Genomic DNA, 10,470 nt, shown 5'->3' on the forward strand with positions numbered 1-10,470 from the left:
GCTAAAAAGTATCCTTTAAACCTGAGTTACACGATAGATCAATCAAATTTAAAGATTGTAAATTCAACTAAATACCTAGAAATAACAATTTAAAAAAACCTAAATTGTAAAGAAAATGTTGTGGGGAAAGCGAAGCAGAGACAGCGTTTTACCGGCAGAGTACTTAAAAGATGCAACAGATTTACAAAAAATCTGCCTGCACTATTCTTCTCCGTCCTCTTTTAGAGAACTCCTACAAGGTGTGGGATCCTTACCAGGTAGGACTGATAGAGTACATCGAAAAATTCCAACGAAGGGCAGGACGTTTTGTATTATAGCGAAATAGGGGAGAGAGTGTCATTGAAATTATACAGACGATCAGGTGGACATCATGAAAACAAAGGCATTTTTCTTCTCAGCCGGCCACTGTGACCTAGCGGTTCTAGGCGCTTCAGTCCGGAACCGCGCTGTTGCTACGGTCGCAGGTTCGAATTCTGCCTCGGGCATGGATGTGAATGATATCCTTAGTTCAGTTAGGTTTAAGTACTTCTAAGTCTAAGGGACTGATGACCTCAGATGTTAAGTCCCATAGTGCTTAGAGCCATTTGAACCATTTTTGAATCTTGTCACTAAATTCCAATCACCAACTTTCTCCTCCGAATGCGAAAATATTTTGTTGATACCGACCTACATAGGGAAAAACGATCACCATGATACCATGTAAGGTGTCAGGCAAATCCAACACCTTACATGAAAACCCTGACATGATAAGCAAATCTACTAGTATGTCACATAGCTCCGAATAAATCGTGACATTAAATTAACCAAAGTAATACGAGTAACGAGTGAGCAAATGGAATACCACAGACTAACACAAGAATGCCTAAATGCATTCGTACCTTCCCACCGTGAGGCAGACGCAGTTCCGAGGGGAGAAACGAGGACAGAAGCCGAGAGCAGAACCGTGTTAAGCTAGATAAGGGAGGGGCTGGGCACCTACGCCGCGAGCCTACCTGTAGGACTATACAACCCGCACGTTTTAGCGTGAGGCTTTTTTGCGTCTCAGGTATGTCAAGGACCACCCCCAGCCCATGTTAAAAGCTAGAGCCCTCCAGAGCAGTATAGATCTTACGATAACACAAAAAGGGCCACTACCACCCGCAAGTTTTAGCGTGAGACTTTTTCGCGTGTCTGTTACATTAGGATCACTCCCCAGCCCATGTTAAAAGACAGAGCCCTCCAGAAGAGCTGTATAGATCTTACGATAACGCTAAAAGGACCACATCAGGTTTTAGCGTGAGACTTTTTAGCGTCTCTGTTACGTTGCAAATTTTAAAAACATTGCCCCACCACGAAAAGCATAACGTTTCTCACTGGATACACAGAATTTTTGTAGGCGGAGCTTAAGGTTAACATTGAGACCCTGATTGGTCAGATGAAAACACAGCCAGATAGTTTTTTTAAACTAACTTCGGTAAATTGTAGTAAGGAGAAGTTAGAGGAGGGTTGGTTCCGAGACGGCGAGCTGGATGGCTGCTGCGCCGGCCGCTGCCGCCCTGACGCTGCCTAAACACCGACAAGGTAATGAACGCACGCGATGCCGCATATTTGAGCGCATAAAGCTTCACTCAGAACTGCAGAAGTCTCATCTGTTACACCCCTTTTTTACATAATACTAATGGTGATCGTTAATTAAAACTCATGGTGTTCACATTTGCCACTTGAACAACAGATCTGAAACGCGATGATTTTTCTTTTATATAGTTATTGAGAAGCCACATCAGCCACTGTAATTTACGACAAGTTGGATAAGTTATTAAAGATAATTGAGGGTCACTGTAGACCATTTTGATAGTTTTCTCTTTTGTGAAACTTAAATTAAACCTAGATTATAGATGTGATATGGCATAGGTCATCCTTCGATCGATTGTAGAACTTGGAAACCCATTTAGGGAATATTCGTTCACATTTTTGTAGAACGCAGTTGGTTTTTACCATCCGGTATTAAAACATTTACTTTTATCAATAGTGCAATTTATAAACGATGTTTTGTGAGTAGAATAAAATTTCCAATGGTAAACTTAACTGCTTTTTCGACGTTATTTTACCAGGTAACTAAAAATAGGAAAGCCTTGAACCCTTTCCACTATATTTAGTTAGAATTAAGATTCTTTTACAGGGAGTGCAGTGGAGCTGACGCTGAGATCATTTAGTATTTGGTTATATCATCGCTAGTCTCACTGAACTCTTCTGAATTCTACATGTCATGTGTGGTCTGGCGTCTCCTTACCAGCAACAGGACCCAGGTTCAAACTAGTTAATTCCCTAAAAAACACGCTCAGAGCGTCGTTGCGCGAAAGTGGTAGGGAGACACGATATAGTACAATCAGACACCACCATGAATGTTTAGAACCATAAGGAAAATCAGAGCTCCCACCGAAAGATACAGGTGTTCGCTCTTTCCACGCGCTATACGAGATTGGAATAATAGAGAATTGTGAAGGTGGTTAGATGAACGCTCTGGTAGGCACTTAAATGTGATTTGCGGAGTACCCATGTAGATGTAGATATAGACAACGTCTCAGCAGGGCAAAGTTTCCATGGGGCAAATGTTGTAACACGTTCAACAATACCAGAAGAACCGACGTCGAAACGTGGTCACCATACGAGGAGCATCTGAAAAGTTCGTGCAAAGTCTGACAGATGGCACCACCGCTGCGTATCGAGGTATTGTTTAGTTAGTAGCATCTTTGGAAAGAACGCACACCAACTTTCAGCCACATTGGTCTATTTCTTTGTGTTTGGCATTCGTGTGAATCAAGGAAGTCTAGTGATTGTCAAAAAATGGACGAAAAAGAATTTCGTGCGGGAATTAAATATTACCTTATGAAAGGCAAAACGCCTCAGGAGACTAAAGAGAAGCTTGATGAACATTATAGTGACTCTGCACTTCATAAGTGGTTTCAAAATTTTCGGAGTGGCCATATGGGCATAAGTGATGCTGAACGCTCTGGACGCCCTGTGGAGGTTATGACTCCAGAAATCATTGATAAAATTCATGATATGGTGATGGATGACAAAAGAGTTAAGGTGCGTGTCATTGCTAGTGTTGTGGGCATCTCGAATGAACGGGTACATAACATTTTGCATAAACATTTGGCCATGTGAAAGCTATCCGCAATATGGGTTCTGCGATTGGTAACGCTTGACCAAAAACGGAATCGTATGAAGTGTTGCAAAGATGGTTTGCAGCTATTCAGGAAGAATCCGCAGGACTTTAAGCGTCGATTCGTCAGTGTGGATGAAACATGGGTACATTGCCATAAAAATGGTTCAAATGATTCTGAGCAGTATGGGACTTAACTTCTGAGGTCATCAGTCCCCTAGGACTTGGAACTACTTAAACCTAAGTAACCTGAGGACATCAAAAACATCCATGGCCGAGGCAGGATTCGAACCTGCGACCGTAACGGTCGCGCAGTTCCAGACTGTAGTGCTTAGAACGGTTCGACCACTTCTGCCGGCGTATATCGCTATACTCCTTAAACCAAACAACAATCTAAAGAGTGGGTTACCAAGGGAGAATCTGCACCAAAAAAGGCGAAGACCATTTCTTCGGCCGGAAAGGTTATGGCGAGTGTCTTTTGGGATTCGCAAAGGATAATCCTCATCGTATATCTGGAAAACTGTAAAACTGTTACAGGTGCATATTATTCATCGTTATTGGACCGTTTGAAAACCGAGCTGCAAGTATTATGTCGGCGATTGGACCGCAAAAAAGTCCTTTTCCATCACGACAATGCACCAGCACGCACGTCAGCAGCAGTGGCCCCAAAATTAATGGAAATAGGATTCCAACTCGTTTCAAATACCTCCTATTCTCCAGGCTTGGCTCCCTTGGACTACTATTTGTTCCCCAATTTGAAGAAATGGCTCGCAGGACAAAGATTTATTCAAACGAGGAGGTGATGCAGCAAGTAATAGCTATTTTGCAGGCTTGGACAATTCCTATTATTCGAAAGGGGTGAACAAATTAGAACAGCGTTGGACGAAGTGTATAAGTCTAAAAGGAGACTATGTCGAGAAATAAAAAATATTTATCCCAAACACGTAAGTAGTTTTTATTTTTGCACGAACTTTTCAAACGCCCCTCGTAAGCATTACGAACAGTGGTCTTGCCGTGTTACTAACAGCAATTTGTATACTTCACTTTTGTCTCAGATGTATAAGTATAAAATCACTAAACAGTAGATAAGTGTTAGACAGTGGAATTACTTTATTGAGCAGGCTCAATTTTCTTTTCGTATCAAAAGAGCTCAGAACAGAGTATGTTAGCCCTGGGATGATATACCAACCGGCATAACTCCAATATAACAGACTACGAAACGGGGCAGGCAGAAATGGAAGCACTAGTGTGCTACTTAAAAGGGCACTATCAGGTAACGATATGTAACTGCCCAAGCACCACTACAAAATCAGATATAGACAGAAAATAACCGAATTTGGGGGCTGAGAATTATTACTGAACTGCCATAGTGCGGCAAAAAGCGCTACAGGTCCGATAAACGAGTAAAAATGCGTTCGTAAACTAAGATCTAAAGTGTTATAGATGCCGACTCAGCCCTTAAATAGAGAAACTTTCATAGCTCAAGAGCACATTACGTTGTGCTGATGATGATGTTTGGGTTTTGGGGCGCTCAACTACACTGTCACCAGCGCCCATAGATTGTCCCAGCTTTTACACAGTCCAGTTTTTTTGCATTAACCAATCTTAGTCACTGTCACGAATGATTGGTGAAATGATGAGAACAACACACCCAGGCCCGGGGCACAGAAAATCCCCAGCCCGGGCAGGAATCGAGCCCGGGACCCTGTGATCCAGAGGCAGCAACGCTAGCCACTAGACCTCGAGCTGCAGAGATTACGTTGTGCTGCCATTCTCTCTGTGTCTCTAGAACCTGAGAGAATGACAATCTACTGAGCTTCAGTGATGCCACAACAAGCTGGTCGATAATGGCTACCACGAAACTTGCTTGCTGGCTTCAACACCGAGCGACAGCCAACGTGATGTAGTCTACAGCTGTGGTCTGCCAGTGCTGCTGCTGAGTCATCGTGAGTGCGCAGACTGGTGAGCTGCCAGCCCTCCTCCATCACTGAGTCATTGCGGATAATCTGCTGGTCGCCATCTGCACACTGAACAGGCAAGCACATCCAGACAGCCTCTTGGCTGACATATGAGCATCTGCTGTGATCTTGGTCAATCCATGTTGGTTGTTCAGAGTCGGTTCCTCGTGACAACTGACGATCAGAGTTAGCGGTGTCCTCATGTGTACGCGATGGGCTGTCCTTCAGAGCACTGACGCGGCTCCATAGTCCATGACTGCAGGACATCTGGACAAACACTGCCTTCCTTGGTCTGCCACCGCTACCAGCACAGCACACGGCCATGACCCTGACCTGCAGGGTGACGTCATGACTCGCTGGCAGTGCGTCAGCACTCCTTCATGGCATATGTGCTTGCCCCCAGTCGCTCATTTCAGCTCTGAAGACACTTATATCTTTGTATACTCTTCACAACAGATAATGTTATTATGGGTACCATTGTATTTCTGACACCTCCAGACACGCACTGGACCACTCACCTTCACTCCATGCTCCACCTCCTCATGACAATGAGACTTCAGCATGCAGTTCATAGAAGTTCTCTTGTGAATTTAGTGATTTTATGCACCTTTTTAATTTAAACATGTAGGTTTGCTTGTGGTCCATCCGTTAAGTGACTAGTATCAAAAAATCATGAAATCTTAGAAGATACAAGTCCTGTGTTGACGTATTTTTATAAATGAAGTACAACTAGCATCCTATGGAAGGAGTAATGGAAATGAAAACAGTGCAGTTAAGCACTGTAAATGTTTTATACGAATCCCTCTTTAATTACAATTCTTTAATAAAAAGCACCCTTAGCAGAAATATAAAGCAATTTAAGAAGCTAACGGTACTTGTTTGAGACAAGCTATAGATGACCGCAAGTTAATCAGAAATGTCAATAGTTTTATATGAAAATGTAGAATAAAGAGTTATTTTTCACATTCTGTCATTCCAGTATGAACTTACTTCTCTTCAATCTTTCCAGCAAGCTGAAAAGATGAAATTTTGAGGAGAAAAATGAAACGACGAGCGACATTCGAGATATTCAGATTGTACTATAGCTGCCTTCACTAAGATAGTCACCTAAGGTTACACCCGCTGCGTGGTGTGTTCAGGCGCGAAGCGCAGTATTTTTCCGGTTGGCAGCTTTGTAGTCACATACATAATGCAGCAGTGAAAGAGGTCAGTGCCAGCTGTATGTTTGGCGTTCCCCTGCGATATCGTGTGTTTACACGTAGTTTCATTCCTCCATGGAAAGATGTTTTGCGGTGAGCGTAATTCAGGAGCGAGGACCTACCTGTAGTGCAACACACTTCGGTGTGCGTAAAGCGCGAAGGACATTCGAAAACAAACTAAACTTCTCGTACGGGATTTATTGAAGCTATTTTACTTATCTGGCCAACACTGAAGAAGCCAGGAATAATACAAATTTTGCTCAAATTCAAAACCAGTCAACAAAAGGTTCCGTTGTTTCGGCATCGACTGAATGTCCTATTAACAGATCTGTATCATCAGCAGAATTCCCAGACGTGAATACGTGTTTTGATTCTTCCAGAAATGGCTTAAACGGGTACTGAGATATACAGAATTTGATGATTTTAACCAAATGTTAGTACTTAGAGCTGCACTTCGCTACTACGAGAGAGAAGTGTATACGGCTAAAAAATACAATATGATCTCCGTAGCAAAAATTATTTTTCTGGCTCAGAGACCCTCATTTATCATCTTCTCCAGTCACTTGGTTTTCCATTCTTAAATTGTAATGACAGACGAATTTTTGTAATGAAATGCAGAGACAATGCAGCAGCAAGAGCGAAGATTTTATGTACAGCGCACTTACTGGAAGCAAATGCCAATAGACCTGTAGTATATTTCGATAAAATTCGGGTTTTACAAAACTGTACGACTGCCCGACTTGAACGGAAATATTGGCCAGTAAGTATCTACATTTACTTTTATATAGGGTATATCGGTGTTTTGCGTAATGGATGCAGTGATAACCGCTCTGTAACAGATACAAATAATTTTTTTTTCGCGAGGTAGGAAATATTGTCAGTCCTGTTGTGGCGAGTCGTCGGGACAAAAATTCTGGTACCAGTGTACAAGTCTCTCGCAAATAAATGGTTTTATTGTCTTAGATATTACCAAAATTAATTTTATAGTTACCTTAACAACTGTCTGGCTGGAAACTTCTGCGAGGTCCATCGGAACGCACATTCATCAGCGACGACATTTTTCCAAACACATGCAAAACAGTTTCCCACCTCGTGTGGTGCTTTATTTTTTATTTCGGAATACTTATGTTTTTACAAAAAAATACGTGTCAAATGCATCTACAAACTCTAAGAATGATCGTGGATTTTTTTTTTCATTCCAAATATGTTAGTGCTTCTGTTTTTTCCACAGATCGAAAAAAATTTTTTTTTTCTTGAAAATCTTTTGTAACAACAGTTTCAGTTTTTTCGTATCGACTGGCAAGAATTTTATTTTAGAAAGTACTCCATTTTGTTGTGGTCTTCAGTCTGGTTTGATGCAGCTCTCCCTGCTACTCTACCCTTTGCAAGCTTCTTCATCTCCCAGTACCTAATGCAACCTACATCCTTCTGAGTCTGCTTAGTGTATTCATCTCTTGCTCTCTCTGTACGATTTTTACCCTCCACGCTGCCCTCCAATACTAAATTGGTGATCCCTTGATGCCTCAGAACATGTCCTACCAACCGATCCCTTCTTCTAGTCAAGTTGTGTCACAAACTCTCCTTCTCCCCAATTATTTTTAGTACCTTCTCATTAGTTACGTGATTTCCCCATCTAATCTTCAGCATTCTTCTATAGCACCACATTTCGAAAGCTTCTATTCTCTTCTTGTCCGAACTATTTATCATCCATGTTTCACAAATACTTTCAGAAACGACTTCCTGACACTATATCTATAATAGATGTTAACAAATTTCTCTTGTTCAGAAACGCTTTCATAGCATTTCAGATTTTTTTAAAAAAAGAGATGTAAAAAAAATTTGTTTTTCAGAGTTTTTACTAACGCTTGAGATTGTCACTAAGTGGCAACGCTGCAAGAAAGTACAACCCCCTACGTATCGTCCCCGTACTGTCCACGAAGACAAGGTCAGACTAAATACTGATCGCACTGATCTTAGATAGTACCAAAATTAATTTTATAGTTACCTTAACAACTGTCTCGCTGCAAAATTCTGCGAGGGCCATCAGAACACACATTCATCAGCGACATTTTTTCAAACAGATGCAAAACAGTTTCACACCTCGTGTGCTGCTTTATTTTTGATCTCGGAATACTTTTATGTTTTTACAATAAAATACGTATCAAACGCATCTACAAACTCTAAGAATGTTCATGGATTTTTTTTCATTCAAAATATGTTAGTGCTTCTGTTTTTTCCACAGATGCTGCTCTCCATAAGCGAATGGAACGGTAAGAAACCCTAATAAGTGCTACAAAAAGATAATGGTTTGCAGAGAATAGATGCAGCTCTACAGTAGATGTAGAGAAGTACAAGGTGTTTCAAAATGAATGTACTAGTTTTAAGACTTGGTAGCATTTATTACATTCAACTCACAGTTTTAAATAATACATCAAATGAAAGAGCAACTCAAACAGATTTGTCTGTATACCCGCACACAAAGGGAAGAGTATGGAACGGACAAGAATGAAGGAAAAACATCACGAACGAGTGAGAGACTTTCACGCGTAGTCCTAAGAAATCATTTCGTCCCTGTCGTTCACAGTTGTTACAAGCCCTAAAGCCTATTAACTACGGTTTACGTGCCAACTTCGCAAACGAAATTTTTCTGCATGAGATGAAAATTTTCTGGATCGTGTCGTCTTCAGTGGTGAATCGACATTTCACCTAAATAGAAATGTGTAATGTGTGTATCGGGGGGGTCAACAAATATTCACGAGATGGTACAGTTGCAACGAGACTCCTCTCGACTTTTTCGGTGAAGCAACTGTACTGGTGTTTCTGATCTTGATACTGTAGAACTATGACCCCTTCGTCAACTGGAAGAAGCTGAACCGTATAATTTTATTTGGCAGTAAAATGGTGCGCCACCTTACTTGCGTAACTCAGCACGCGACTGGTTAAACGACGTTGTACCCGACCGCTGGACTGGCCGCAGCGCACTGGATGACACAGCTCAGTCTATATTACCTCCATGTTCACACACGTTCTGACCCCATGCCTTTAGGGGTTCATAAGAGGTTATGTGTATATGTATCCGCTACCAGCTGATATATCCGACTTCAGAAACAGCATCATTGCAACAACTGATATAGACACAGAGATCAAGGTTTTGGAATAACTCGCCTATGTATGAGGATGGTGCCCTCGTTAAACACTTTTGAGAAAAACTGTTACACTAGCTCTTTCACGTGATGTATTATTTATAATTGTAAGTTAAATATAATAAATGTTACAAAGCCTTAAAACCCGTATATTCATTTAGAAACACCCTCTATTATATATCTGTCGTCACATGTCTCTCCAATGATCCTATTCTGCTCCAAAAGTGTTTACGGGATATGTAACCCAGTGCGTCTCAAGCCTGTTGTCTGCAAGAGGTAGAAACCCTTTACCATATCCACCAATCATGTGCGTACTTTTAAAAATGTCTGTCATTCTAACTGGGTAGCTAAATTACTTCCACCAGCTGCAGTTCTTTGTAATGAATGTAACTGTACTGGGTGCGTCCTTAGAAGAGTCTCTATTAAATCCCCTACTTACGGCTCTCCAGTACATTCAACTTAACGGCGAATTTTGCTCCTTTCTTAAGAGTTCACTCCACAATACCTGCTATTGTACGGGAGAAACTTGCTTAAGGGGCCACAAAGGTTTACAACCGTTGCTGTGCCGGTAGCATCCAACCTACCTGCCTGAACAGAATTCCGCGAATTTGTCACAAGCGCTTCATACTGCTTGTCCGCTTCCTTTACAAGTCAATGGCAAATGTCTGCACTCCCTGTGTCTCTCAGAAAGCGTCCGACGCATTCGTGCGGCCAGAGAAGTAGCTACCTCTCCATCTAGAACCATCTTCAACACAGTCATTACAGGCTGCTAGCAGTGTTGCAACATAGGATCACCCGGATATCCTGCGGTGCGAGCCTGATGTTCACTTTTAAGATCCAGACTGGAATATTAAGTAAGTTTCTCTCAGTTTTCAGTTCCACAGCCAGGTATTTATTTAAGGGCGATTCCGTTTCCCATCATGGATGTTATAGAATCACTGTCCATTTACACCACAATCAGCTGATTTCGGTTGTCAGCCATTCTCGAGAGAATATTCCTAATTTCTTAAAAACGGGAGCGAGAA

Source organism: Schistocerca gregaria, chromosome 2, assembly GCF_023897955.1.
Source record: "Schistocerca gregaria isolate iqSchGreg1 chromosome 2, iqSchGreg1.2, whole genome shotgun sequence".
In the NCBI taxonomy this organism is placed as follows: Eukaryota; Metazoa; Arthropoda; class Insecta; order Orthoptera; family Acrididae; genus Schistocerca; species Schistocerca gregaria.